At 38.2% G+C, this 27,846-nt stretch overlaps 1 protein-coding gene and 1 pseudogene across 1 annotated transcript in view; one reads left to right on the top strand and one right to left on the bottom strand.

Moving 5' to 3' along the window:
- Positions 1-27,846, bottom strand: part of USP9X (ubiquitin specific peptidase 9 X-linked) — a 393,159-nt gene that overhangs the window by 212,062 nt on the left and 153,251 nt on the right. The window lies entirely within an intron of this gene.
- Positions 5,396-6,162, top strand: LOC119064072 (40S ribosomal protein S3a-like; annotated as a pseudogene).

Genomic DNA, 27,846 nt, shown 5'->3' with positions numbered 1-27,846 from the left:
GTTCTACTTACAAAGCATGTTAGCCGATTCATACTCTAACTCAGGACACTTTCTGGGCACAGGAGAAGTGCAAACAGCAGATAATTTTCTCCCTCTCTTTTAGGACAATGAGGTAGGATCTAGAATTAATCAGTGTCAGAAAAGATTCGATCTGTTTAGTTTATCATTCATTTAATAATGCCTTATGAAGAATTAATTTCCTGTTACCAACACAAAACTAATGCAATGCATTATGATGCAGAGTGAGAACTGCTATGTGAGTCAGTCGTCCTCAGATTTGTGGACAAAATAAAGTATTTTATTTGTTAGGTTACCATATTTGGGTGGTTTGCTCACATCAATTGATAATCTGAACATGCTCCAAACCCCTCAACCAGAGGAGCCCCTAGGGAGGAAGGCAACTTCTCTCTCGTGTTCCCTCCATTTTTCAGTGGCTTCACCATCCTCCTAGATTTGAAACTTATGAAGTCATTTCTTTCATACTTTTTCCCTCATCTCCCAGGACTGGTCAATTGCCAAGTCTTGTCAGTTCCATACTGCTTTTCTCTGCTTCCTCCTCTTCTAGCTCCCTGTTATTATCCTTTCCCTCTTCTTGCCTGGATTATCACAGTAGTCTCCTAAATTCTTTTGCTGCCTCTAGGCTGCCTCATTCCAATCCTTTGGCCTCTAAATCTTTATTGGTTTTCAAAGCCTAAACACTAGCATTCAAAGTCTTTCCTAGTCCTTACTTTCCTATAATGCAGTGGTGTTAAACTGATTTTCACCGGGGGCCACATCAGCCTCATGGTTGCCTTCAAAGGGCTGAAATAATTTCAAGACTGTATAAATGTAACTACTCTTTAACTGTTAAGGAATTGGAATTACATTTGGTGACATGAGTTTGAAAATGAGTTTGACACCCCTGCTATAATGGTTAACTGTATGTATCAACCTGGCTGGGCTATGAAGTGCCAAGATATTTGATTAAACATTATTCTGGTTGTTTCTGTGAGGGCGTTTTTGAATGAGATTAACATTGAAATTGATAGACTTTGAGTAAAGCAGATTGTCCTGTAAATATGGGTGGGCCTCATCTAATTAGTTGAAGGCCTTGATAGAACAAAAAGATCAGCCTCCCCTGAGCAAGAGAGAATTCTCTAGCAGACTGCTTTCATACTTCATTGCAACATTGGTATTCCTGGTTCTACAGTAGATAGCCTTCAGACTAGAACTGTACCATTGGCTCTGCTGGATCTCTGACCTATTGGCTTTTGGATTGGAACTGCATCATTGGCTTTCCTGAGTCTCCTGTCAGCTCACCTCGAAGATTTTGAACTTGCCAGCCTTCTTAATCATGTGAGGCAATTCCTTATCTATCTATCTATCTATCTATCTATCTATCTATCTATCTATCTATCTATCTAATCTCCTATTGGTGTCCTATTGGTTCCGTTTTCCTGGAGAACCCTGACTGAAACACTCCTAACCTTGTGTCCCACTAAGCCCCTTTGCAAAACTGACCTTACATTTAAATTAGGGAACATGGGTAGTAATCAAAAAATATATTAACAAGTAAACTCTAGAGTATTTTAGAAGGTGAGAGTTATAATAGAGCAAGTGAAAAAGGAGTATGCAAAGGATCAGGAGTTGAAGAGTGTGGATTGCAATTTATAATAGGGTGGTCAGGGTAAGCCTCCCTGATAAGGTGACATTTGAACAAAGACTTAAAGGTGAGAGAGTTAGTTATGCAGATATGTGGGGGAAGAGAGGTCCAGGCAACATTATTTGTTTTACAATGAACATTATTTGTTTGTTTGTTAAAAACAGCCATTTTTATAAAAGTAATTATTTTGACTTCTATCATAATCTATTCATTTTGCCTGTTTATGAACTTGATATAAGTGGAATCATACAGTCTGTACTCCTTTGTGTCTGGCTTCTTTCACTCATCATCATATCTGTGATATTTATCCATATTATTGTGTGTCAGAAATTTGTTCTTTTTTGTGGCCCTGCATTATCTATTGTATGAATATACCAGCAATGTATTTATCCATTCTCCTGTAGATGGACATTTAGGTTGTTTCTAGTGTTGACTAGTACACTGCTGCTGTGAATATTCTTATACATGTATTTCTCATGGGTATTTCTGGGTCTTAAAATAAGTACAGGTTTAACTTTATTAGATACAATAAAAGTCTTTACCACAGTGGTTGTATTAATTTATACTCTCACCAATGACATATTAGAGTTCCAGGTGCTGTATAACCTTTGGTTATCAGAACATATGTATAATATACAAGATCTAGCACAAATAATGCTACTTTTTAATTATAAAATCTTTTATTACAAAATCATAATCACATAATTCTGAAACATAACAATATCACTCTCAAACACACCATATGACATTTTAGGTAAAATGTTTGAATTAAAACTATAAATTATTACACCCATATTATTACCCTACCAACCAAACTCTAGCAGGCCTTACTTCTGCTGGACCCTGTATATATTATATATACATCTATTTAAGGTATACAATATATAGATTTATACATTCATATCGCAATATGATTGCCATTGTAGTGTTAGCTAAAACCTCTATTGCATTACATTTTTGTTTCTTCTAGTGTTGGGAACAATTAAGATCTAACTTTTAGCAAGTTTAATGTTTATAATATAGTTTTGTTGTCTATAATTACTGCACTGTATTTTAGATCTCTAGAACTTATTTATCTACTAGTTTTTACCCTTAGATATCTCTCCCATTCTTCCACCTCCTTCTTCCCCCAAGCCCCAGTAACCACCATTCTACTCTCTGCTTTTACAAGCTTGTTTGTTTGTTTTTTAGATTCCCTATATAAGAGATATCATATATGTAAAAATCTTTAGGACTGGTGCACTTCACATACAATAATGCATGTATACTATACCTCAATTTAAAACAGTTCATTCAGCAAAGTCAGGTTTTGAATGTGAAGAAGTCTCAGGAATATTTTCACCAGTTTATTCTGTCATATAATATTTCTTTTTTATGTATATCCAAAGGTGATATATGATAAAAACAGACATCTACATGACTCCAAAAGAACTCTCTCAATAAATATAAAATAAAATTCTAAGTGCTCAAAGACATATTTGTATCCACACATATTCAAATGCAGAGGGACTGCACATTATCCCCCATTTCCAAATAAGATAAAAAAAATACCCAACCAACTCATTAAAATCTATCCCAGAGAGCACAATGTTGAAGTGTCATCTGTGAGGCCTTTAACGTACTGTACACAGAGGGGTTGGCAGGTAGATTACTGGGTCTTTAAAGGCTAACCAAGGTCACCGACAAGTATTTGATTAAGGTCAATGGTCAAGTTACCTTGACAGCTTTTAACTTAGTTATTTCTAGGCTTCAGGCTCCTGGCTCCACCCTGGAAGACACTTCTGTTGTGGCTTCATGGAAGACACTTTTGTTGTGGCTTCATGGCAATGACCAGCTTGACTCTGCTCCTGCCCATGCTCTACCCACAGGATCTGGGACACACTGGTACTCTCACTCACCCTCTAACTACAACCAGCCCCACAATTCTCTTTCAGCCGTGTTCTGTCTTTCTTCAAGTGCTCTGGAATCAGACACCTCAGCAAACTCTTTCAAAACCAGTAGAACATTGACCATATTTCACAACCTTGGGGCCCAGTGTGTAAAGTCACTCCTTATTCAGGATTTGAAAAGAGAGTCTTACCTCAAAGTCTTACCCAAAGACAGGGCATTGACTATGGAGTTCAATTCCAATTGACCCCCATGAGCGGACTGTGGTAATTTAAATTTAATTTGATCATTCTTTTTAAAATCAAGATGACTTTAAAAAAATCAAGATAATGTTCATTTAGTTTTACATAAGCACTAGGGGCCTTTCTTGCATTTTAATCCAATGCTCCAAATCATTATTTGGCTTTACATTGGATTCACAGATAAAACGTTTGGGTTATTTTTTCTCACTGAGATTTGGTATATTATTTGTTCCTGACCCATGTGATTTCCAGGTATCTAAAATGTATAAATTATTTATGGTCTAGATGATGATATGACACTATCCTGCATCTCAAAATGTTTTGTACTTTTGCATGCACAAGTGCTCAATTACAAAGTTCAGGTTGGTCTTTAGGTACCAGTGTAATAGCCCAAGGCATTTCTGATTACAAATAAATCAGTTTTCAGCAACCTTTTCTTTCCCATTTTGGCTTTCATTGCTTAGAATTAAAAACTATTCTTCTGTGGGAGCTACTAAGCTAAAGGAGATAAAAGGGAAGAAAGTTCCATTTATTTCTCTTGCCAGAGGGGAAATGTTTTTCTTGTCCAAATAAAAAGTTTCCAAGTTTCAAAATAGAAGCTGTGAATAGATTGCTAACCCCCCCAATACTCTTTTTGTCTACTTTTTTTTTTGTAGTAATAGAAACCCTGAAGTTAAGAAGGTAAAATGGTTTCCCAGAAGAGAGACTACCTTACCCAGCTTCCTTTATAGCTAGGTATGGTCATATGGCTGCATTCTGGTCAACCATACACGAGCAGAACTGATATGCGCAACTTGTAGGCCATGATCTTAAAAGGGCAGTGTTTGCTACCCTGTTGCTCTTCCTCTTTCTTGGTGGCTGGAAGAGGGATATGCTAATGAGCCATCTTGGACTACGTACACAAAGCTTTACCCAGACATGGCAATTCCGTAAGACAGAGGAGCCTGGGAACCACCATGGTGCTGACAAAGCAGTCCTGGACTACATATGCCCATATGTTAACATGAGGGAGAAATAAATTGCTTTCTATCACATAAATCATTATTATTTTGGTTACCCGAGACAACAACTAAAATTATATTCTAATGAAAAACACTTAAGCAGAATTTTTGATTAAAAGACTAAGAAAATGATCAGCACAAATTCTCCATTTCCCATTTACAGCTGAGGGTTGGAAAGAGCACTGATGTATTTTTCTTGATATACGGTCACAGACATTTCTGGCCTAGATGCTTGAAGAAAGGCCCTTGTAAGTCTGAGGTTAATGGTCTTTTTATCTCCTCTTAAGACTGCACCAGCAACCAGTTCACCACCAAGGATCTTAACTACACACTAAAAAGCACTGCAAACATATCAGAAAGGGTCTCAAAAAAGTCAGGAAGGTTCTCAATGTCATCAGAAAAAGTGTCAAAACATAAAGGGTCTTATAGGTGGCGGAAAAAGTCTCAATGTCCTTATGTATATAAGGATGGATCTCAAACAGGTCACGAAGACACACATTTGTCAGTAAGTGGATTAAACAAGTCAGGAAGAACCACAAATAGGTAGGAAAGGGTCACAAACATGTCAGGATAGAGAAGTCAAAAAGAGTCTCAAAAAAGAAGGAAGGGCTCTGAGCAGCACAATGGGGTTTGGCAAGAATAAGTGCCTTACCAAAGGCAACAAAAAGGGAACCAAGAAGAAAGGGGTAGATCCAATTTCTAAGAAAAATTGGTGTCATGTAAATGCACCAGCTATGTTCAATGTAAGAAATATTGGAAAAACACTAGTCACAAGAACTCAAGGAACCAAAATTGCAGCTGATGGCTTCAAGGGTCATGTTTTTGAAGTGAGCCTTGGTGATCTGCAGAATGATGAAGATGTATTTTAAAAATCTAAGCTAACTATTGAGGATGTTAAGAGCAAAAACTGCTTTACTAAGTTCCATGGCATGGATCATACCCTGTGACAAAATGTTCTTGATGGTCAAAAAATGGTGGCCCATGATGGAAGCCATTGTCAATGTTAAGACTACTGAGGATTATTGGTTTAATCTATTCTGTGTGTTGGTGTTACTAAAAAATTCAACAGATTTGGAAAAACGTTTACACTCAGCACCAAGAGGACTGCCAAATCTGGAAAAAGACAATGGAAGTCATTAATAGAGGTGCAAATGACTTGAAAGAAGCAGTCAATAAATCAACTCCAGACAGCATTAGAAAAGACGTAGAAAAGATATGCCAATCTATTTGTCAATTTGATGATGTTTTTGTTAGTAAAGTAAAAATGTTGCATGAGTTTGAATTGTGAAAACTCACAGAGCTTCATGATGAAGGCAGCAGTTCCCCTACAGCTCCTAGGCTACAAACCTGTACAGTATGTTACTATATTGAATACTATAGGCAACTGTAACACAATGGTGAGCAGTGTATTTGTGTAATGCATTGTGCTACGAAGTTAGCATGGCTACAAAGTCATTAAGGAATATGAATTTTCAGCTCCATTATAATCTTAAGGGACCCCCATTGTATATGCAGTCTGTTGTTGACTGAAATATCATTATGCAGTACATGACTACCCACAGAATGGGTCTCACACATACAGAAAGTATGTCAGAAAAGGTCTCAAAAAGTCAGGTAGGAAAAAAATTCATCAGGAATGTTGTCAAATATGTCATAAGTTTTGGTATGCTGTACTTTCATTTTCATTCAACTGAAAGTATTCTCTAATTTACTTTCTGATTTACTCTTTGATACATTAGTTATTTAGAAGCATGTTATTTAATTTTCTCTTATTTGTGAGTTTTCCAAATTTCTTTCACTTATTGATTTCTAATATTATTCTACTGTGGTTAGAGAACATACTTGCTATTATTACAATCTTTTTTTTAATCCAATCTTTTTAAATTAAGGTTTCTTTTATGGACTAACATATGGCCTAATTTGGAGAATGTTTCATGTGTACTTGAGAAGGATTTATATTCTGTAATTGTTGCATATAGTCTTCTATAGGTATCTGTTTAGTCCTAATTGATTTATAGTGCTGTTCAAATCCTGTATTTCCTTGCTGGTCTTCTTCCAGTTAGACTTTGTGCCTAACTGTCTTATCCATTTTTTTAATTATATATTTTTTGTCTTTTTAAAATTTTAAAAAAGATTTTATTTATTTATTTTTTAGAGAGAGGGGAAGAGAAGGAGAAAGAGAGGGAGAGAAACATCAGTCTGTGGTTGTCTCTTATGTGCCCCCTACCAGGGACTTGGCCTGCAACCGAGAAGGATTTATATTCTGTAATTGTTGCATATAGTCTTCTATAGGTATCTGTTTAGTCCTAATTGATTTATAGTGCTGTTCAAATCCTGTATTTCCTTGCTGGTCTTCTTCCAGTTAGACTTTGTGCCTAACTGTCTTATCCATTTTTTTTAATTATATATTTTTTGTCTTTTTAAAATTTTAAAAAAGATTTTATTTATTTATTTTTTAGAGAGAGGGGAAGAGAAGGAGAAAGAGAGGGAGAGAAACATCAGTCTGTGGTTGTCTCTTATGTGCCCCCTACCAGGGACTTGGCCTGCAACCTAAGCATGTGCCCGGACTGGGACTCGACCAGGAGACCCTTTGGTTCCCAGGCTGGCACTCAATCCACTGAGCCACACCAGCCAGGGCTGTTTTATCCATCATTGAATGGAGGCTGTTAAGGACTTCAGCTATTATTGTTGACTTGTCTATTCCTTCCTTAATGTTTGTCAATTTCTGCTTCATGTATTTTGTGTTTTTTAGGTGCATATATGTTAACAATTGTTATATATTCTAGATGTATTAACCCTTTTATCATTATAAAACATACCTTTTTATTTCCAGTTACATTTTTGTTTTATAGTCTGTTTTAATTTTTTAATTTACTGATTGATTTGAGAGAGAGAAAGGTAGAAGGAGGGAAGGAAGGAGGGAGGGGGAGAGAGAGAGAGAGAGAGAAACACTGATTCATTGTTCTACTTATTCATGCATTCATTAGTCGCTTCTTGTATGTGCCCTGACTGGGGATTGAACCCATAACCATGGTGTATGGGGATGCTACTCTAACCAACTGAGCTACCTGGCCAGGGCTTATAGTGTATTTTGTTTGATATGATTCATCATTCCTTCCCACCATCAGCCAGTGGCAATAACTAATCTACTTTCTGCCTCTATAGATTTGCCAATTACGACATTTCACATAAATGGAATCTCATAACACATGGCCTTTTTGTCTGGTATCTTTCCTTTAGTAAACTGTTTTTCGAGATCAATTCATGCTGTAGTATGTATCAATAATTCATTCCTTTTGTGGCTGAACAATATTCCATTTTATGGGTATATCACATTTTATTTACCCATTCACCAGTTGATGAATATTTGGGTTGTTTCAACCTTTTGGTTATTATATAATTAATGCCACTATGGAAATTTGACCACAAGTTTTGTGTAAACTATTTTCATTTCTCTTAGAGTAAATACCTGGGAGTGATATTGCTGGATCATATGACAAGGAAGGGTCATAGATAAAATAAGAAGGGTCTCAATCATATAGGAAGGGTTCCAATACATCAGGAAGTGTTGCAAACATATTATGAATACTCTTAAAGAGAGAGGAAGTGTCTCAGATACACTGGAGATCATCTCAAACAAGGCAGTAATAATCATAACAGAGGAAGATTTCAAAATATGCTAGTAAGGGCTCCAAACTGAGGTAAACATCTTAAATACATCACAAAGGGTCTCAAACCTCAAGGAAAGGTATCAAATAATCAGGAAATGTCTCGAATTTGTTTAAAAGGGTCTCAGAAAGTAAGTAGGGTCTTTAAAATATGAGAAAGGGTCTTAAGTAGTTAGGAAGGATAGCAATAAGTTAGGAAAGGTCTCAAATATATCAGGAGTCATCTTACCCAATCAGGAAGAGAATCAAATAGTTGGGAGGAATATCTAACACAGTACAAGACTCAAGCAAGTCAGGAAGGATCTGAAACAGTAAGGCAGGGTCTCAAATTAATCAGGCCAGGTTTAAAATATGTCTCTAGTCATCCTAAACAGGCAGGCAAATTAGAAAGCTTCTTAAATACATCAGAAGCACTTTCAAATCTGTCGTAAAAAGTCTCAGACATGTCAGAATGGGTCACAGAATGGGTAGAGAGAAAATGTCTCAAACTCATCATAGATCATCACAAACAAGTCAGAAACAGTTTCAGAGTAGTTAGGAAGAGTTTCAAATAGCTCAGAAAGTATCTTAAACTCAGAGCAACAGTCTAATAGTCAGAAACTTGTCAGGAAGAGTTTCAAATAGATACATAGAGGTCTCAAACATATCATGAAGGGCCTCACACAAGTCATGAAGAGTCTCATACAAGTCAGAAGGAGTTTCAAATATATCAGACAGTGCCTCAACATCATAAAAAAGGTGTGAAACAGCCCTGGGTGGTGTGGCTCAATGGATTGAGTGCCAACCTGAGAACCAAAAGGTCACTGGTTTGATTTCCAGTCAGGACACATGACTGGATTACAGGCCAGGTCCCCAGTTGGTGGTGTGTGAGAGGCAACTGATTAATGTATCTCTCATGTATTAATGTTTCTCTCCCTCATTTCTCCTTCCCATCCTCACTCTCAAAACAAACAAACAAACAAATAAATAAATACTTTTTAAAAAAAGTTTTAAGCAGGAAGAGCCTAAACTTTGTAATGGCTTCAAACATCTTTCTTTTCTCTTTCAAGAAAGGTGTCTTCAGACAGATCTGAAGATCTGTCTTCAGATATTTCAAGAGAAAGGAAAGATCTGAAATACATCATGAATCCTCTCAAACCAGACTAGGAGGTTCTCATAACAGTAAGGAAGAACTTTAAAATTTGTCAGTAAGGTTTACAAACAAGTAGAGAATTGTCTCAGGGAAGTCAGAAAAGGTTGCTAATATATGTTGCAGTCTCAAAAAGTTTTGAAGGCTCTCAAGCCTTCCAGGAAGAAACTTAATTATATAGGGAAGTTTCTCAGATACATTAGAAAAGTCTCAAATACATCAAGAGGAGTCTCAAACATAATAGGAAAGGACTGGAGCTTGTCAGGAAAGATCCAGAAGAGGGAGGAGAAAGTTTCATATACACAAGGAAGCATCACAAACAGATCTAGAAGTTTGTCAAAGTAGTAAGAAAAGATTATAAATAAGTCAGTAGATTTGGGAAGGGTCTAAAGTAAGTTAGAAAAAAATCTTATAAATGTGAGAAAGAATTCCAAAAACGTTGTGAAGAATCTCAAATATGTCCGGAAGAATCTCAGATAGGAAAGGAAAGTTCTCAAATCTGTCAGGAATAATTACAAGGACACAGGAAAAAATCTCAAATATGTCATTAATGGTCTCAAATACTCAGGAAATGTCTCAAAGTTACATCAGGAGAATTATCCAACATATCAGGAAAAATAGAAAATGTGTCATATTTGAGAACCTTCCTGTCTCAGACAGGGAGAAAGAGATCTAAATATCTCTGGAATGGTCTCAGGTTTCAAGTAAATTGAGAAGGGTCTCAAGCAAGTAAAAAAAAAGAAGTTCCTAATATGTCAGGAAGAGTCACAAAGAAGTCATGGATACTCTAAAACATGTCAGGGACGGATTTAAATACATCAGGAAGGTACTTAAAATGTGAGGAAGAGTCTCAAACATGATAGCAAGGGTCTTAAACTTCTCAGAAATAGGCTAGAACAGAGAAGAAGAGTTTGATGTCAGTCCACAAGGATTCAAAGTGGTCAGGAAAAGCTTTAATTTTGTCAATAAGGGTATCAAACAAAAATAAAAGGTCTTGAATACATCCAGAAGGGTATCAAAGATTTCAGTAAAGGTCTCAAGTAGAGAAGTGTCTCAGGCATGTCACAGAAGTTCTTAAATATGCCATGAAGAGTCTGAAACAAGTCAAGAAGAAGACTCAAAGTTTTCAGGAGTCTTAATACACAAGGAAGGTTCTTAAACACAGCCTTAAGGGCCTCAGACACATAAGGATGAGCCTTAAATTTGTCAGGAAGTGTTGGAACAGAGAGAAAGAGTCAGGAAATATCTCAAATAAGTCAGGAAGGTTCTCAAAGTACTTAAGAAGAGTAATTACTAAGTTGGTAAGGGTCTCAAACAGAAAAGTCAGCTATGAGCGTCGCCATGTTAAAAATGGTCTCAAAAGTCAATAAGGGTATCAAATACATCAGGAAGAATCCGAACTACATCAGGAAGAGTAGGAAACATGTTAAGGATGGACTCAAAATATCAGAAAATGTCACAGAAAGGTTAAGTCTCAAATACATCAAGAATCTTCTCAAACAATTCCATAAGTGCCTCAAAGTCTTCAGGAAGAGCTTTAAAGACATCAATGAAGGTTTCAACAGAGATAAAGGGTCTCAAATTCCTCAGGCACAGTTTAAAATACATTTGGAAGGGTCTCAAAAATGTCCGAAAGATTTTCAAACAAGTCAAGATGAGTTTCAAAAGGTCAGGAAGGGTGTCAAATCAAGGAGTCTCTCACAATGTTAGAATGAGCCTCAAATAGGATAGGAAGAGTCTCAAACATGGTCTCCAAGTTGTCAGGCAGAGTTTTAAATATATCTGGAAGGGTATTTCATTCCATACAGACAAAAAAGTTTCCAACATGCATGTCGAAGTCCTCAGCACTAATCTTAAATACATCAGGAAGGGTTTCAAAAACATCAGGATGGGTCTCAAGTACCTCAGGAAGTATCTCAATCAAGTCAGAACTATTTCAAACATGTCAGGAAGGGTCTCAAACAAGTTAGGAAAGGTTCCATACAAATCAGGAAGGGAATCTAATTCCTCAATGTCTGAAAGAAGAAAGGAAGGGTTTTAAAAAGTCAGAAAGTCTAAAACAAGTCAGAAATCTTCTCAAATATGTCAGTAAGGTCTTAGCTTAGACACAACAGATCATTTCTAAGGAAATACTTTCAAACACTTTTTCATTATGATGATGATCCTGAGTCTCTGGTTGTATGCTCTGATGTGCTCAGAACTTCAGAAAGGGCCAAAACCAGAAATATGTGGCTGTTTTTTCTCCTCTATCCCCCTCCCATATTTGCTTTATGGCCATCTGATAGCATGCCACACTCTTTTGACAAAACTTCTAGGTCATGGTCAAAGAGCCAAAGCCAGTGTTTACTTCTTTCTCCATGCATTTATATCACAGCTGTCAGCTGGGATCTTTTCAATGGCAAAAGGAATCTAAGATTAGAAGCACCTACGGTTTTTCTAAAGGACCTTTTTGGGTTTGTTTGTTTATTTGTTTGCTTTTGATAACCTATCTTATAACAAACTTAATAGCACTCAAGAATTCTTTGCAAAGAAATTTAGTGAGCAGAACTGCCATCATTTTTTAATACAAAACCAGGAAGGGGTCTTGAGTAGAAATTAAACCATGTCATGCCTGTGATTAGCAGTTTACACCCTCTTTCAGTGGAAAATAAAGTGTTCACCATAGCTGGATTCTCCGCCTCCTTGTTTATAAACGTGACTGGGTCTCTTTATCAATCATTTATTTATTGTAAATCTCCAGTCAGAAGCAAATGTCTGTCTTTACGTAAAACTCACATTGCCCAAACTTGCCACTAACTTTGTGCTTTTTAGCTCTCTGAAGTAGCAACAAGAAGGACAACAACAAACCCAACTCTCCTAGACTATATTTTAGATAGTCAGACAAAATGTGAGAGTCTGTAATTGTTGGTTAAAGGGTAAGAGAAGGTATGTGAAAAGATGTTATGTCTTAAAAGTAAAGAATTAAGGAAATAATACCTTGGAAAAGAATACTAATAGTTCTCAAGTCTCAAGAATTATTGCATGTGAGAATTATATATGACAAATTGTATTGTATTATAATTTGTCAAAATAATAACCACAATAATTAAAATAGTTGATATAATGTGTTCTCATAAATTATTTTTGAGAACCACTGACTCATGCCAAGGTGTTTTTGCAGTGAACACTTAGTTCTGCCCTGGTTTCTCCTCCCATCTAGCCTCTGGGTGGTGGGGGCTAGGCTCTGATTCCCCAGGCCTTGGCTTAGTCAGCTAGGGTGGTTCAAAGACATATACTGAGTACTCTTTTGGTATATTTCTTTGAAATCTCTATCTTTATCTATGCACCAAGTATTGGGGAAAGTAATGTGGTGAATTAAAGATGGCTACAAATTCTTTGCCACTCTCCTCACTAAGAGGTGGAATTTATTTCCACTCCCATTGTATCTGTGCAGGTCTTGGGATTCTTTAACCCACAGGAATGTGGCAGAAGGACACTGTTTCATTTACAAGCTCTGAGAACTGGCAGCTTCCATTTTGCTCTTGGGGCACTTCCTCTCCGAAGTCAGCTACCATGAAGTGAGAAGCCCTAGTATCACAGAGAGGCCATTTGTAGGTAATGTGGACAACAGCCCTAGCTGAGCTCCTAGTGAACAGTTGACATCAACTGCCTACCATATGTGTGATCCATCTTGCTTGTTCCAGCCCAATTCAACCAGCAAATCACTACAGACCCAGATGATAGGAGAGTTAAAGAAGCTCCCAGTTGAGCCAAGTCAACCCACAATAGATAACTGAAATAATTAAGAATTAGCTACTCCTAATAGTTATAGAACACTTCCAGGTATTGTGCCAAGTGCTTTGTATTCTGTATTTTATTTAATCCCCCAAACAACCTTAGGAAAGAGGAGCCATTGTATTATGTGTTTGACCAATGAAGAAACTGAGCTTCATAAAATTTAAGTAACTGACAAAGTGAGTGAATAGTGGTGCCAGAACTCAAACTCAGGCCTGATTTCAAAGCATATTTCTCTGCCCTCAAAATGATCTGCTTTAGATTAATCAAAAGGGAATTCCCATGCACTTTGCTAGGCAAAAAATATTGATCTGCATTAAAAAAACATACTCAGGGCTCAAAAATGTTCCAAAGAACATTTAAAAAAACTCTTTTTACTCTGGAACATTTCCAAACATATATATTAGTAATATAATACTGGAACCACCATGTACCTATCACCTGGCTTCAACAATTATGAACAGATGGATAATCTTTTTCAAAAGATATTTTATAGGACTTCCGCCAAGATGGAGGCATAGGTGGATGTGCCATGCCTTCTCACACAACCAAGTTTAGAGACAACTAAATATTAGAAACAGAAAACACAGCCAGAACACGGAAAATTGAACTTTTCAGAAGTCCGTTAACAACAAATTCTTCAGCCTGACTGGTAAGGGGCGAAACCAGCGGCTGGTGAAGCGGGATTGCACAGGAGGTCTCGGTCAGCCGGACTCAGGCACGGAATCCAGACGCGTGGAATCCAGGCGCAGGGTTGGACCTAGTGAGCGACTGAGCGAGCCACCAGGCCAGCGACCTCGGGGGAGACAGCGGGGGAGCGGTGCTGCATGTTGACTGTGGTCGCGCATTTGTGCGCGGGCGGACAGGCGAGGGAGTGGGCGGTTGGACCCAGCCCGGCGGGTCCCCACGGCAAGCGGCAGTGGAGGGCGCCGCCATTTCCCCGCTCTGACCACACCCCCACATACAGCATCACAACCCAGCGACCTGGGAGTCCAAGGCACCGCTTCTCACACTTAAAGGGCCAGAACAGACCAAAAATGTCGCAAGATCTCAAAGTCCCAGAGCCCATAGATCTAAGCCATGAAGAAATAGCAAAACTCTCAGACGCACAGTTTAAAACACTGGTCATCAGGATCCTCACAGAACTGGTTGATTATACCAACAAATTAGACAAATATATGAAGACGAAACTAATTGAAATGAATGGAATTGCACAGGACACCAATAGCAATGAAAAGGAAACTGGGACTCAAATCAATGGAGTGGACCAGAAGAAAGCAAATAATGGCCAAATAGAAGAGTCAAGAAGCAAGAATTCAAAGAAATGAGGAGAGTCTTAGGAACCTCCAGGACATCCTTAAACGCTCCAACATCCGAATTATAGGGGTACCAGAAGGGGGAAAGGCACAGCCACCAGTGGAAAACTTATTTGAACAAATAATAAAGGAGAATTTCCCCAATCTGGCAAAGGAAATAGACTTCCAAGAAATCCAGGAAGCTCAGAGAGTACCAAAGAAGTTGGACCCAAGAAGGAACACACCAAGGCACATCATCATTACATTAGCCAAAATTAAAATGAAGGAGAGAATCCTAGAAGCAGCAAGAGCTAAGGGGACAGTCACCTACAAAGGAGTCCCCATCAGACTGTCAGCTGATTTCTCAAAAGAGACCTTACAGGCAAGAAGGGGCTGGAAAGAGGTATTCCAAGTCATGAAATCCAAAGACCTACAACCAAGATTGCTCTATCCAGCAAAACTTTCATTTAGAATGGAAGGACAGATAAGGTGCTTCTCAGATAAGATCAAATTCAAGGAGTTCATCATCACCAAGCCCTTATTATATGAAATGTTAAAGGGACTTATCTAAGAAAAAGAAGATAAAAAACATGAACAGTGAAAGGACAGCAAACCCACAGTTATTAACAACCACACCTAAAACGAAAGCAAACTAAAAGGACAGCTAGATCAGGAGTGGAAACATAGAAATGAAGATCTCAAGGAGGGTTAGCAACAGGGGAGTGGGAGGAGGAGATGGGGGAGAAGGTACAGAAAATAAGTAGCATAGACAGTAGATAGAAAATAGATGGGGGGGCAAGAATAGCATGGGAAATATAGAATCTAAAGGACTTGAGACACATGGTCATAAACTAAAGGGGGGGGGGTAATGGTGGGGATGAGGGGTAGGGTGGAGGGGAATGAAGGGGGGAATAGAACAACTGTAACAGCATAATCAATAAAAAAATAAAAAAATAAAAAAAATAAAATATTTGATACATCAAGGAATAAAGACGAGAAAACTGGAAACAAAACAAAACGAAAAAGATATTTTATTGTTTATGTTATTACCATTGTTCCAATTTCCCCCATTGCCCACCTCCACCCATCCCCACCCCTCATTCCCACAGTCAGTCCCCACACCAGTGTCCCTGTCCATGGGTCATGCATATCTATTCTTTGACTAATTCCTTTACCTCCTTTCAACCAGTCCCCACCTCCCCCCTTCCCTCTTACAGCTGTCAATCTGTATTTTATATTCTATTTAACTATGTATCTCTAAAAATAAAAAAACTATTTTTTCAAATATAACCATTATCATTATCAGGGCAAATGTGTCAATTTTTTTGGCCTGTACAAACATATTGACAGTTTCTTACAACCATACGAAATATTGACAGTTTCTTAATACCACATATATACAGTGTTCAAAATCTTCCACATTACCTCATAATTATTTTTTTATAGTTGGTTTTGTTAAAAAACAAAATCCTAAGTGTTAAATTCTTATTATTGTTTACAAGACTTCATTTGAGCCAAAATGACAACACATATCAGGGAGCAAAATCTCAAATGTTCCCCGATTTCCTATTTTGAAACACAAGATACTGGGAGGAAAAAGATAGGCCCACATCCTCTTTGAGGGTGCCAAATTGAACCCACATTTCCCATAGAACCAGACTAGTTCTTAGGTACAATTCACAAAAATAAAATCAGTTATTCATACAGCATTCCTGAGAATCTATGCCCATTTTAAGTGTATTCAAATATTTTGTATTTTGCAATAAAGCCTTTAAATTTTTCTAAAATAATTTTTAAAAATTTTACTTGTTTATTTTTAGAGAGAGGAGAAGGGAGAAAGAGAGGGAGAGAAACATTGATCGGTTGCCTCTCAAGCATGCCCCCCAACTGAGACTGAACTGTATCCCACACATGTGCCCTGACCAGAAATCAAACCAGCGACATTTTGCTTTGTGGGACAATGCCCAACTGCCTGAGCGACACCAGTCAGGGCAAGTCTTTTAACACTTCAAAATAATTAAAAATAAAATTCAACCAAATTAATTTGATCTAATTGTTTTTATTAAGGGATACATGAATTGGACAGTATCCCATCTTACAACTAGAATAGGGCTCTGAGGGCTTGTACAAATGGAAAATTTTTACAGGGAGAAGAATGGGGCAAGGGAGCTATTAATCAAAGGAGAGAAAGGATTATTTTTGGTCTCAGACAACTTTTCTTTGGGACCAAGAAAACAAGAAAAGTTTTTATCATGCAGATTGCCTCTTCTTTCTATGGGAGATGAAGAGGGCCCATGTGACAGATTAACTTTACTTGACCAGAAAATTCTACACTTGTTGATTAAGATTATGTTTCTGGGAGAGGTTGAAACTACAATTAGATCAGGTATAGAATCTAGGTTTACTACCATGGGCTTTTAGCATGAGTGATGCCATTTTTGGCTTGTGGCTTTTTCTTTTTTTAATTTGTTCAATTTTTATTTATTTTTTTTTAGAGAGAGAGAGAGATGTCAATTTGGTGTTCCATTTATTTATGCTTTTATTGGTTGATTCTTTTATGTGCTCTAACTGGGGATCAAACCTGCGACCTTGGAGTATCAGGATGACACTCTAACCAACTGAACTATCTGGCCAGGGCTGTAGTTTTCTTTCTTTTCTATTCATTCTATTCTATTCTATTCTATTCTATTCTATTCTATTCTATTCTATTCTATTCTATTCTTATTTCATTTCATTTCATTTCATTTCATTTCATTTTATTGTTGTTCAATTACAGTTGTCCCAGTTTTTCTCCCTATTGCTCTCCCTTGTCCCGCCTACGCCCTGTTCCATCAGTCAATCCCCACCCTGTTGTCCATGTCCATGGGTCCTTTGTACATGTTCCTTGATGACCCTTCCCCTTCTTTACCCCATTATCCCCTTCCCCCTGCCCCCTCCCCTCTGGTCACTGTCAACTTTAACAATTTCTTTAAACTAGGAACCAGACAAGGTCCCTCACTGCATGTGGTTGATATGTCTCTTGTGTTTTTGATAGTTACCCCTTCATCTTTTATTCTTGTTACTTGTTTGCTAGAAAAAAAAATGGACACATTTGCCCTGGAAAATTTCCCACAGTCAGTATCTGGCTGACTGCATCCATCTTTCTATTGTGCTTTAATATATATTTTTAAATGCTGTATTTTCTATAAATTGGTAGTTAGATTTAAAGGCTTGATCAAATCGAGGTTTGATTTTACTGACAAGAATACCTTGTAAGTGCTATGGCATACTTCCTGTTGCGTCATATCAGGAAGCCTGTAATGTCTGGTTGTCTCACATTTAGTGATGCTAAGATTAATCATTGGATTCAGATGTTATTAGTCCCTCTTTTAAAGTTCCCATAAACCAGCAAGAGAAAAGCGATTAGTTACCTACAGGGAAGCTCCTACAAGACTCTCAGGTGATTTCTCAACAGGAACTTTGCAGCCAGAAGAGAATGGCACAAAATATTCAAAGTGATGAAAAACAAGGATCTACAATCAAGATTACTCTACCCAGTAAGGTTGTCATTTAGAATCAAAAGAGATACAGAGTTTCCCAGATAAGTAAAAACTGGAGTTCATCACCACCAAAGCAGTAGTATAAGAAATGTTAAAGGAATTTAAGAATAAGATAAAAATTAAAAATATTAATAAGAAAATACCACAAAGAAAAATCTCACTGACAGAGGCAAACATATAATAAAAGCAGTAAATCAACCAACACTAAAGCTAGCACAAAGGTTAAAAGTCAAAAGTAGGAAGATCATGTATAACTACACAGTAAATTTAGGGACATACACATGCAAGAAGTAAAAAATAATGACAAAAACATAAATGTGGCACAAGTAAAAATGGTAGTGATTTTAGAATGTGTTTGAACTCAAGCAAACATCAACTTAAAATAGACTGCTATAAACATAGCTTGGTGTACATAAAGTACATCATAACCACAAACCAAAAATCTACAAGAGATATACAGAAAATAAAGGGAAAGGAATCCAAACACAACACTATAGAAGTTATCAACATATAAGAGAAGGGAGCAAGAGAACAAGAAATAAACAGAGAACTAAAAAAATTTAAAAAATAATAAAGTGTCAATAACTACATATCTATCAATAGTTACTTTAAATGTAAATGTATTAAGTGCTTCAATCAAAAGACAATGTCTTGTTACACATATACAATGGACTACTACTTAGCCACATGAAATCTTACCATTTGCAACAACATGTATGCACCTAGAGCATATTATGCTAAGTGAATTAAGTCAGAGAGATAAAAACAAATAGCATATGATTTCACTTATGTGTAGAATCTATAAAACAAAATAAATGAACAAACAAAAGGGCAACAAACTCATAGATACAGGAACAGACTGATGGTTACCAGATGAGAGGGGGATTAGAAGGGTTTGGTGAAAAAGTTAAAGGGATTAAGAAATACAAATTGGCAATGAGAAAATAGTCATGTGGATATAAAATACAGTTTAGAGAATATAGTCAATAATATTGTAATAAGTATATATGGTGTCAGGTAGGTGCAAGACTTATCAAGAGGTAATAGGGGATTCAAGAGTTGGGAAATTTTAGTTTAAGGTAAATTGTTCTAAGCCTAGTAAGTAATGCATATATTAAAGCTACTGTTTCAGAAACTACAGATAAGGCCCATCCTGGCTCAGGAGGGAGACAGCCAACCTCCTGGGACATTGCTAAAGATTGCCTCCTGGGGACAAGTGGAGGCATTTGTGCCAATGTGTTCCGGGAGAGACAGACAACTGCCTGCTCCTTGGGAACAGCTAACCGCCCAGGGCAAGAATACTGCAGGTTTTTTTAAATCTAATTTTCCCTGAATTTCAAAACCCCTCACCTCACTTTGTTCTCTGTTATAAAAAGGCTGGCTTGGAAGAAAATGTAAGACAGTCCATTAGGGTATGAACCTGCCATCTCCTCAGATTGCCAACCATCTGAATAAAGTGCCCTTAAAGATTCAATACCTGTCTCTGTTTATTGGGTTCGGTATGTGATAGGCAGCAAGAATACTGTTTTTTTCTGATTTCAGAGGAACATGTTGTATGTTATATAAATGTCTAACCACTATGCTCTACATCTGAAACTGATATATAATGCTATATTATATGACAACTGTAATTGAAAAATAAAAAAAATTAAGTTCCCATTAATCTTTCACCTAATGAAAAACATTGCCTTGATCCATTATTTCATTGTCTTACAAATTTGTGAGATTCTATTTCTGTCACTTCTTCTACCGCATTAGTGAGAATTTTTCTATAATAAAGAATTCTCTCAACTTCCGGAAATTGGAGGTCGCTGCAGCGGAGTGGGGTGCTGGTATGGAGAGTGACGACTTCCGCCAAGATGGAGGCATAGGTGGGAGCACTGTACCTTCTCCCACAACTAAGTTTAAAAACAACAAAGTTTTAGCAACAAAAACGCAGCCAAACCACAGAAAATTGAACTACGCAGAAGTCTGACAACAACGAATCATTCAGCCAAACCAGTAAGAGGGGCAGAGCCAGCAGCAGAGTGGGGTAGGGCAGGAAATATCCGCCAGACCTACCCAGGTGCGCGACCCAGGAACGCCAGCAGCTGTGGGCAGATCTCAGGTGTGGAGAAGCAGGCGGACCCACTGAGGGCTGATCATGGTCACACATTTGCACGCAGATAAATCTGTGAAGGAGCTGGCAGTGAGACGGACCTCACAGGCCCCAGAGCCAGGAAGCAGCAGAGGGAACCACCATTGTCCCTCTCTTACCCCGCCCCCACATACAGCATCACAAACCAGCGACCTGGGTGACCCCGCCCTGGTGAACATATAAGGCTCCGCTTCACATACGTAACAGGCACAAACAGATAAAGACATGGCTCAAGAACAACTCAGAGCCCCAGAGCCGATAAATCTAAGAGATGAAGAAATAGCCAAACTGCCCTGGCTGGTGTAGCTCAGTGGATTGAGCATGGGCCTGTGAAGCAGACAATCGTGATTCAATTCCCAGTCAGGGCACATGCCTGGGTTGCAGGCTGGTTCCCAGCAGGGGACGCACGAAAGGCAACCATACATTAATGTTTCTTTCCCTCTCTCCTTCCCCTCCCCTCTAAAGATAAATAAATTAAATTTAAAAAAAAAGAAATAGCCAAACTTTCAGAAGCACAGTTCAAAACACTGATGATCAGGATGCTCATAGAACTGGTTGGTTTTAGTCACAAATTAGAGGAACATATGAAGGCTAAACTAATTAAAATGAATGGAAATACACAGGAAACCAATAGTAATGTAAAGGAAACTGGGACTCAAATCAAAGGAGTAGACTAGAAGGAGGAAAAAAATGACCAAACAGAAAAGGATGAAAAAACAAGAATTCAAAAAAATAAGGAGAGGCTTAGGAACCTTCAGGACATCTTTAAATGTTCCAACATCTGAATTATAGGGGTACCAGAAGGAAAAGAGGAACAGCCACCAGTGGAAAACTTATTTGAACAAATAATAAAGGAGAATTTCCCCAATCTGGCAAAGGAAATAGACTTCCAGGAAGTCCAGGAAGCTCGGAAAGTCCCAAAGAAGGTGGACCCAAGAAGAAACACACCAAGGCACATCATAATTACATTAGCCAAGATTAAAATGAAGGAGAGAATCCTAGAAGCAGCCAGAGATAAGGGGACAGTCACCTACAAAGGAGTTCCCATCAGACTGTCAGCTGATTTCTCAAAAGAGACCTTACAGGCAAGAAGGGGCTGGAAAGATGTATTCCAAGTCATGAAATCCAAAGACTTACATCCAAGATTGTTCTATCCAGCAAAGCTTTCATTTAGAATGGAAGGGCAGATAAAGTGCTTCTCAGATAAGATCAAATTCAAGGAGTTCATCATCACCAAGCCCTTATTATATGAAATGTTAAAGGGACTTACCTAAGAAAACGAAGATAAAAAAGATGAAGAGTGAAAGGACAGCAAACTCACAGTTATTAAGAACCACACCTAAAACAAAAGCAAACTAAGAGGACAGCTAGATCAGGAGAGGAACCATAGAAATGAAGATCACATGGAGGGTTAGCAACAGGGGAGTGGGAGAAGGAGAAGGTGGGAGAAGGTACAGAAAATAAGTAGCATAGATGGTAGGTAGAAAATAGAGAGGGGGAGGGCAAGAATAGTAGGGGAAATATAGAATCTAAAGAACTTGAGACACATGGTCATAAACTAAAGGGGGGGAATGGTGGGGGGGGGGGTGTGCAGGGTGGAGGGGAATGAAGGGGAGAATAGAACAACTGTAATGGCATAATCAATAAAATATATTTAAAAAAAGGGCCCCTTATAAACATCAACAAAGTTGCTGATATGAAACAAGTGCTTATTAAAAACTTGAATTAATCATTATTGATTAATGAATTGATCACTTAATCTCTAAAGTATATATAAATAATACAATCTTTACAACTTAAATAAATCTTTTATTTTAGAATAGTTTTAGTTTTAAAGAAAAGTTGTGAAGATAGCACTAATGGTTCCCATATACCCCCTTTATACTGCCACGGTATATTTGTCACAATTAATGAATCTATTAATTTTTTATTAACTAAAGTTCATACTTTATTCATATTTTCTTAGTTTTTCCCTATGATCATCTTCTGTCCCAGAGTAGATCCAGGATCCCACATTACATTTAGATGTCATGTCTCTCTGTGCTCCTCTTGGCCGTGACAGGACTTTTCTCAGACTTTCCTTGCTTTTGATGACCTTGACCATTTTGAGTAGTACTGGTCAGGTAATTTGTAAAATGTTCTTTACTTGGAATCTGTCTGGTGTTTTTCTCAAGATTACACTAGGGTCATGTGGTTTTGGGAGGAAGACCACAGAAGTAAAGTACCATTCTCATCATATCATATCCAGGGTACATACTATCAACATGATTTATTACTATTGGTGTTGGCCTTGATCACCTCGCTGAAATAGTGTTAGGTTGCTCAACCACAAAGCTAGTCTTTTTTTCCCTTCCATACTGTCCTCTTTGGAAAGATATTACTATGAACAATCCATATTTAAGAAATGGGGAATTATGCTCCACCTCCTTGAGAGCAGAGTATCTACATAAATTATTTGGAATTCTTCTGCTTGGGATTATTTGTTTCTTTTCCCTATTTAATTACTCAATCATTTATATCAGTATGTATTCATAGACATTTGGGTTATAATCCAATGCTGCTTTATTTATTTTGTTTCTCCAAATGTTCCAGATTTGGCCTCTGGGAGTTCATTCATTTGACTCCTCTGTCCTTTTGACATAGGCCCTACTATGTGTGAGTGTGTTTAGCACTTCCTTAGCTTCTGGCACTACAAGATGCTCTAGGCTCATTTTGTATATTCCCAGCCCCAGCTTTAGAATCAACCATTTCTCCAAGGATCCTGAGTTCCTTTCTAAGTTAGAAAATGGTATTAGAAAACAAGATCTAGGCACTCAGTATGCTCATTGCCACTGGCCTATCATCATTTCTAGGCACTCTCTGCTAATGGAGCAACGAAATATATGTGTGTATATTTACATATTTATAAATATTTCCACATGTATCCACTTACCTCTATTAAGTTAAACATGATATTTCCATCTCCATGGAGATAGCTCCAACTCTAATCCAGTACCACATGGATCATTCCACTCTTCTCTTGCATATCTGTAACCTCCTGCTCTGCCAGTGAGACACATGGATTCTATGATCTGCCATTTATTTACTTAATTGCTCACTTCCAGTATACATGTACAGCAGCATTAGAATTACCAACCTGTACCCCCATGAGAAAACACTTTAGCAACCAGAGTGTAGTGCTTATATACAGTTCCTTTTGTATTTAGTCTTACAGTATACACCCATTCCCAACGTTATTTAGGTGAGCATTTTCTACCCTACCACCTTCAGTGAAGTTATTTCATACATTTGTGATGCAGTCAGATATTTTTGTCATAGTCAATATTCTATGCTGGGATCCCTTGCCTCCTAAATGACTTAATTTTTTTCATACATTAAGATTTACTCTTTATTTTGTAAAGTTCTATGGGTTTTGACAAATGCATATTATCATATACCCCCCCATTAATAGTATCATACAGAATAATTTCATTGCCCTTGTGCTTCATTTATTCAATCCTTCCTCTATCTGAAAGGCAAACACTGATCTGTTTACAGTCTCTCTAGTTTTTCCTTTTAAAGAATATCATATAAATGGAATCATACAGTATGTTGCCTTTGCAGACTGTCTATTTTCACTTAGCAATAGGCATTTAAGATTATTCCATATTTTTGCATGGTTTGATAGCACATTCCTTTTTATCATTGACTATCCATTCACCTACTGAAGGACCTTTCAGTTGTTCCAGTGTTTGGTGTTTTTTTTTTAATTTAATTTATTTATCTTTAGAAGGGAAGGGAAGGAGCGAGGGAGAGGAATATGAATGTGTGGTTGCTTCTCATGTGTGCCCTGCTGGGAACTGGCTCCTGCTGGGAATTGGCCTGCAACCCAGGCATGTGCCCTGACTGGGAATTGAACTGTGAACTTTTGGTTCACAGGCCCATGCTCACAGTGTTTGGTGATTTTAAGTAAAGTTGCTATAAACATTAACGTGCATGTTTTCGTATGGATATAACTTTCAAATCAGTAGAATAAATGCCTAGGAGCAAAACTGCTGTATTGTACAGTAAGACCACATTTAGCTCTGTAAGAAACTACTAAATAGTCTTCCTAAGAGGCTGTACTATCTTTGCATTCTCACAGCAGTGAATGAGAATTCCTGTTGTTCAACATCCTTATTAACAATTGTTACTGTCAGATTTGCAGATTTTAGGATTCAAATAGGTGTTTATTGGTATCACATTGTTAAATACAGTCTTTAGTAGGACATACTGTTTCTCTTGCTCTGATATTTTATGCTGCTTTCTCCTTGGGGACTTCTGGGCTTCTTGGTATCATTTATGTAATAAGATTTTTAGCTTTTCCAGATTTTTTGGTGGACAAAGAGCTGCCTTGGATACATCTTTAAGTGTACTGTGCATCGCTAATAAGGATACTATAGCATTTCTCTGTAATGAAGGTAGTACTTCCTCACTCACAGCCCTCAAAAAACACAGGATTGAAGGTGCAGTTCCAAGTTTTTGAGGGCAACTGGCTGGTCTAAATTATGATGCCCAAAAAACTAAATTTCTCCAGAAACTAAAATATGGTTTGGTCAAAACAACTTCTGAACCCTTTCCCATCCATTTCTGCCAGCAATTCAAAATTCTGTCTTAGCCCAAAGTTACGGTATAATGCAGTTACTACCCACCCAGAAGTAGCTCGGCAAATTCTTGGCCATTAGGTGGCCTTTGGGGGCTCACCAGTTCTCTCGTCACCTTTTGTTCTGACCAGCTGGCCATGTCCACAATGGCAGCCGTAGGTGACTCATACTAATACAGTTTATCCTGAATGCCCCACTTAAATATATTTCTATAATAAAATAAAGCACAGAAATTTACATAAAACACATATAGATAATAGTGAATTATTATAAGGCCACACGTTCATAACTATCATCCAAGTGAAAAAATGCACTTTGTCAGCCACTCCAGAAGTCCCTTCATGTCCATGATCCTGATTTTTATAGTAATAATTTCCTCATACTTCTTTATGGCTTCATTATAGGTGTGTATTCTTAGACATTCCAGCTTAGCCTTGCTCATTAAAAAATTATTGACTCATCTTTTAACTCTCTTTTAATCTACAGGTTCCCACTGCATCCCTTTGTTTTCCTTGTAATTTACCTGTTGAAGAATATGGACAATTTAACCAACAGAGTTTTCTATAATTTAAATTGTGCTAATGGCACTTTTTAAAATATATATACTTTTTATTTTATTTTATTTTTTTAATTATGTATTTATTTATCTTCAGAAGAGAAGGGAAGGAGAGAAGGAGAGGAATATCAATGTATGGTTGCTTCTGGTGCATCCCCTGCTGGGAACTGGCCCCTGCTGGAAACTGGCCTGCAACCCAGGCATGTGCCCTGACGGGGAATTCAACTGTGATCTTTTGGTTCACAGGCCCGTGCTCGATCCATTGAGCTACACCAGCCAGGTACTTTTTATTTTATTGATTATGCCATTACAGTTGTTCTATTCTCCCCTTCATTCCCCTCCACCCCTGTCCCCACCCTTCCCCCCTTTAGTTTATGACCATGTGTCTCAAGTTCTTTAGATTCTATATTTCCCCTACTATTCTTGCCCTTCCCCCTCTCTATTTTCTACCTACCGTCTATGTTACTTATTTTCTGTACCTTCTCCCACCTTCTCCTCCTCCCACTCCCCTGTTGCTAACCCTCCATGTGATCTCCATTTCTATGGTTCTGCTCCTGATCTAGCTGTCCTTTTACTTTGCTTTTGTTTCAGGTGTGGTTGTTAATAACTGTGAGTTTGCTGTCCTTTCACTCTTCATCTTTTTTTATCTCCTTTTTCTTAGATAAGTCCCTTTAACATTTCATATAGTAAGGGCTTGGTGATAATGAACTCCTTGAACTTGACCTTATCTGAGAAGCACTTTGTCTGTCCTTCCATTCTAAATGAAAGCTTTGCTGGCTAGATCAATCTTGGATGTAGGTCTTTGGATTTCATGACTTGGAACACCTCTTTCCAGCCCCTTCTTGCCTGTAAGGTCTCTTTTGAGAAATCAGCTGACAGTCTGATGGGAACTCCTTTGTAGGTGACTGTCCCCTTATCTCTTGCTGCTTCTAGAATTCTCGCCTTCATTTTAATCTTGGCTAATGTAATTATGATGTGCCTTGGTGTGTTTCTTCTTGGGTCCACCTTCTTTGGGACTCTCTGAGCTTCCTGGATTTCCTGGAAGTCTATTTCCTTTGCCAGATTAGGGAAATTCTCCTTTATTATTTGTTCAAATAAGTTTTCCACTGGTGGCTGTTCCTTTCCCCTTTCTGGTACCCCTATAATTTGGATGTTGGAGCGTTTACAGATGTCCTGGAGGTTCCTAAGTCCCTCTTCATTTTTTTGAATTCATATTTCTTCATATTTTCCTGTTTGGCCCTTTTTTCTTCCTTCTGGTTCACTCCCTTGATTTGAGTCCCAGTTTCCTTTCCATTACTATTGGTTTCCTGTGCATTTCCCTTCATTTCAATTAGTTTAGCCTTCATATGTTCCTTTAATTTGTGACTAAAATCAACCAGTTCTGTGAGCATCCTGATCACCAGTGTTTTGAACTGTGCATCTGAAAGTTTTGCTATTTCTTCATCGCTTAGATTTATGGGCTCTGGGGCTTTGAAATCTTGGGCCATTTTTGGTCTGTTGGCGCCTGTTAAGTATGAGGAGGGGAGCCTTAGGTGGTCACCAGGACGGGGCTGCTCAGGTCCCTGAGTTGTGATGCTGCATGTGGGGGCAAGGTCAGAGCGGGGAAATGGCGGCCCCCCTGTGCTGTTTTCCAATGCTGGGTAAGGAGCGGAGCCTTAGATGTTGACCAGGGTAGGGCTGCTCAGATGGCTGGCTTGTGACGCTGTATGTGGGGGCGAGGTCCGAGCAGGGAAATGGTGGCCCCCTCTGCCGCCTCTCGCCGCTGGGGCCAGCTCGGTCCCTCTCACTGCCCACTCCCCTGCCGGTCTATCTGCACACAACCACAGTCAACTCGCCACCCTGTGCCCTCGCTGGGTCCGTCGGTCACTCTCTGGGTCACTCACTGGGTCCGCCCGTTGCAATCCCACACCTGGGATCCGCACGTCTGAGTACGTCTGACCGAGTTCTCCTGTGCAATCCCATTCCGCCAGGTGCTGGCTTCGCCCCTCTTACTACTAGTCAGGCTGAAGAATTTGTTGTTATCAGAATTCCGAAAAGTTCAATTTTCTGTGTTCTGGCTGTGTTTTCTGTTGCTAATGTTTTGCTGTCTCTAAACTTGCTTGTGTGAGAAAGCATGGTGTCTTCACCTATGCCTCCATCTTGGCAGAAGTCTCCTAATGGCACATTCAAGCCACATTTTACATGCAGTCTGTCCCAGCTTTTCTTGACAATAGTCAGTCAGATTCAGAGGTTTGAGCAGACTGAGGTTGGATTTCTTTTGCAATGCTGAGTTCTTCCTCAGGAGATACATAATGTATGGTTTTGTCTCTTTTTGTAGTATTCACAGCTGTTGGTTCTCATTACTTAATTAATTT

Source organism: Artibeus jamaicensis, unplaced genomic scaffold (genome assembly GCF_021234435.1).
Source record: "Artibeus jamaicensis isolate MK-2021 breed Jamaican fruit bat unplaced genomic scaffold, CSHL_Jam_final contig_60, whole genome shotgun sequence".
NCBI classification, from domain to species: domain Eukaryota; kingdom Metazoa; phylum Chordata; class Mammalia; order Chiroptera; family Phyllostomidae; genus Artibeus; species Artibeus jamaicensis.
The sequence above is the reverse complement of the archived record's forward strand: the minus strand, read 5'-3'. Positions and strand labels throughout refer to the sequence as shown.